General features: G+C 64.9%; 1 protein-coding gene across 1 annotated transcript in view; it reads left to right on the top strand.

The window, feature by feature from the left end:
• NAPRT (nicotinate phosphoribosyltransferase) overlaps positions 1–3767 on the top strand; it is a 9668-nt gene that overhangs the window by 4521 nt on the left and 1380 nt on the right. The window lies entirely within an intron of this gene.

Raw genomic sequence — 3767 nt, 5'->3', positions numbered from 1 at the left:
GCGCGGGCGCTGGCCCAGCTGGGGTACCGCGCCATCGGCGTGCGGCTGGACAGCGGGGACCTCGCCCGGCAGGCGGCCGAGATCCGCCGCGTGCTTCGCGCCTGCAGCATCCAGTGAGTGGGGCGCGCGGCTGGAGCGCGTGGGGTGCCTGCGTTCAGGGAGCTGCGGCGTTGCTCTTCCTCGGCTCCGGCATCGGCTGCCTCTGTCGTCCCTGTTGGGAGGAGGTTTTTCCGGAGACCTAAGGGGTTTAGGTGCCCGGCTCCCATGAGGGGGGGACCCTGCCCCAGAGCCCGTGTCCGGCTGCACGGGGACGCGTCCAGGGAGGCATTGTCCCGCTGCCCTGGTCGCAGCTCCTTACCGTGCTCCTGCCCAGGTTCCAGCTGCCCTGGTTCGAGGCTGTCCCCATCGCGGTGAGCAACGACGTCAGCGAGCAGAGCCTGGAAGCCTTCGGCACGGAGGTCAGGCGCGGGCTAGGGGCCAGGGAGGATGGGGTCGAGGGGGACTTCTGGGTCCCCGGCAGGTGCTAGAGGCAGGAGCAAACCTGCGCTGCCTCTTTGGACCCCGCCGGGGTGGTTGGAGCCGGGGAAACCCTGACGCAGACCTCCCCCGGGTCCGGAGCTGCCTCGCGCCGCGTACCGACAGCTCCAGCCATGCAGAGGGCCCACGGCGCCGGCGGTTCTTGTCCCTTCAGGGCAGCGACATCGACATGATCGGGATCGGGACCCACCTGGTGACCTGCCCGCGGCAGCCCTCGCTGGGCTGCATCTACAAGGTGAAGTCCCGCACCCTGCGGGGTCGGCTGCGACCCGCAAACGCTGCCCGTGGCTCCGTCCGGGGCTGGCCGTAGCACCCCAGCTCCACCCCAGCTCCTGCCTCGAAGTCTGCAATCGGGGCGGCAGAGCCCCACGTCCGTGCTTGCTCCCCAAGTCGCCGGCAGATGGGAGGCTGGCGGTCCAGCCGTGGGGGCTGCTCTGAGCCTGGGGGTCTAGGGAGGGTCGGCCCGGGAGAGCGGCCCCGGTTCGGCCCTGAGCGCGTCGTCTCCTCGTTGCTTCCCGCCGCAGCTGGTGCAGGTGAACGGCCGCCCGCGGATGAAGCTGACGGAGGAGGAGGAGAAGATGACGCTCCCGGGGTGCAAGGCAGCGTACAGGCTCCGGGATGCCGCGGGTGAGCTGGTTCGTCGCGGCCAGGCTCTGTGGCCCCCTCCCGGGAGTGTGGCACCAGCTCCAGGGCTGTGCGCAGGGAAGGGGAAGGAGCCAGTGGGGGCCCCTAGTCCAGTCCTGTCCAAACCAGCCCATCTAAACAATTCGCAAAACCGCCCTCGACCCGGACACACGACATTGCACCCGACCCTGCCCCAGGGGAAGCAGGGGGACCGCGGCAGCCATCTTCCCGCTTGTTAAGAGACAGCACCAAGGACGACTGCAAGATGCTAGAGAGGGATGAGACTCTGAGGCTCAAATACAGAAGGGGGGTGACCGGCTGGGCCGTAGCGCTGCTGAGAGGGACCGTGGGGCTTCTCGGTCTGAGAGAGTTAGCAACGGGATGCCGTTTGGGGCTCTAGCGACTGAAGTTTTCGTGCAACACACGGGAAGCAAGTTGTGCTTGGCCTCAGCTGGGCTAGCATGCACAGCACCGGGCTCTGGAAGGGATCGAGAGGTGGAAGATGACGACGATACAGGGATAGGTGGGCAGCCCTACGTGCCGCGAAAGGCTGGGAGAACCAGGCGCATCGAGCTCAGGGTGCAGGAGGCGAAGGGGGACACGACAGTAGTTTGCAAATCCTTGAAATCAAGCCTTCACATCAAGGGCAGTGATCCCCCTGCTCTGGAGAGGCCTCCCCTGGAGGCCTGGCTCCTGTCCGGGGCCCTGCGCTCCAAGGAGGACACGCACAGTTCGGAAAGAGCCCAGCGCCGGATGCCAAAAACGCCCAGGGGCCTGGAAGGAAAGACTGACAAGGCTGGCAGAGCTGCGGGGATTGAGGCTGCAGAAGAGAAGACCGATAACAGTCTCCAAGTCCCTGCAGGGTGTTTACGGAGAGGATGGAGACGGGCTTTCCCCTGAGACGGTTGCGGACAGGACTAGGAGCAGTGGCTTCAAGCTGCAGCATTTGCAATCTCCAACCCCCACTCCCCAAAACCCTGGGGGTGGACGGCCCCTGCTCTGGCGGATCAGGGTCTTGCATGGCTGGCGGGGTGCGGGCCGGGAGTGGTCCGAGGCTTTCGGGGGCGCGCGGCGGGCTGTGGCCAGCAGCCCTGGCACGTGGGTCGGGCACTAGAATTAGGCACGGACGCGTAGCGGTTGATTAAAGATTATTTTACTTACACCGTAGACAGTCGCGGTGCAGGCAGGAGAAAACTTCGCTTAAGTTGCAGTTACAAAACTCGTACGAACAAGACCCGTAGAAAAACTCGAGCCTCTTGAAATAACTCGGGCAGAGCTCTGGACACACACACACACACACACACACACACACGAAGTTTGCTAGGCTCCGTGGAACGAAAGCGCGCAGGGAAGGGGTTCGTCGAGGGATTAGCCGGCGACGGGGAGAGGCTAGAGGTTGATCAGGCCCCTGTATCCTTCTTAAGGCACACACTGGGTTTGTTAGGCTCCGCAGCGCTTAGAGATCTTCACAAGACGTGAAGTCCTCCTCCTCCTCCAGATGGTTGTGGAGTCCTCCCTTGCGGGGTTCTCCTTGGAGGTCTCCAACTTGGGCGGAAACCGCTCAAGCCTCTTATACGGCTAGCAAGCCAATCGCTAGCCGCCACGTGGGACTAATTTAGAAACAGCCAATAGTGGGACACAAGTTTGCACGCGAATGGCGGGAACTTCTTTGCACCGGGGTTTTCTCTTTGCAACTGAGAATTGCACCCTGCAAAGAAAGCTCCTCGTGGCGGGAAATAATTCTCCAGTGCCGAAGTGCGCGCGCACAAAATCATACCCTTGGGTTATGACAGGGGGAGCGGCGGGGCTGGAGCTCCAGCTTGCACCCTGGGGCCCGGCTCGGTGTGCAGGTAGACGCGGGAGTGTGCACAGGTTGAGCTCGCCGAGCTCTCCGTCTCGCGCCTCCTGCCCCGACCTCTGTGCGGCTCGTTCCTGGCTGACGTCTGCCTTGCCCGCTCCTCGCAGGTCGCCCCTTCATGGACCTCCTGGCCCTGGCGGACGAGAGCCCCCCGCGGGCAGGGCAGGAGCTGGAGGTCTGGGTGCTGGGGGCGAGCCCGGAGGCTCTGAGAGTGATCCCCGCAGCGGTGGAAACCCTGCATCGCACCTACTTCAAAGATGGGCAGGTCAGGAGCACCCTCCCTCCCCTCCCCGCACCCTCTTGCCCCCGGGCAAGCTCCTCTGTCCTGCCCCTGGCCGCGATCTCCTCGCCCCTGGGAGCTGCGGAGAGTCCGTGCGTGCGGGAGAGCCTCCGGGAAGCGCCCCCAGCTCCCCCTGCCCTGCTGAGACCCAGCAAACTCAGCATCCTGAGCCGGAGGGCGACGGGGGCAACGTCGGTGCGGTGCGCCGAGCGCTGGGAGCACGGGACAGGGGCTGGGGCCAGGAAAAGCAAGATCCCGGAGCTCCCCCGCTTGGCCCATCCGGGGACCCCTCCTCCTTCATGGCCACCACGGAGGGGATCATCTGGGCTCTGATCAAAAAAAAAAAGCAAACCTGGTGGGGGGTGGGACAGGAGTTTTGTAGGTTAGGGGGAGTTTTCGGGAGCCACGTCCTGGCTGGGCGGCAGGTCTGTGGTGGCACGTGGCTGGGTAGGGAGGAGGGTGGGGGGC

The sequence above is a fragment of the Alligator sinensis genome, unplaced genomic scaffold (assembly GCF_000455745.1).
Source record: "Alligator sinensis unplaced genomic scaffold, ASM45574v1 scaffold1054_1, whole genome shotgun sequence".
Lineage (NCBI taxonomy): Eukaryota > Metazoa > Chordata > Crocodylia > Alligatoridae > Alligator > Alligator sinensis.
The sequence above is the reverse complement of the archived record's forward strand: the minus strand, read 5'-3'. Positions and strand labels throughout refer to the sequence as shown.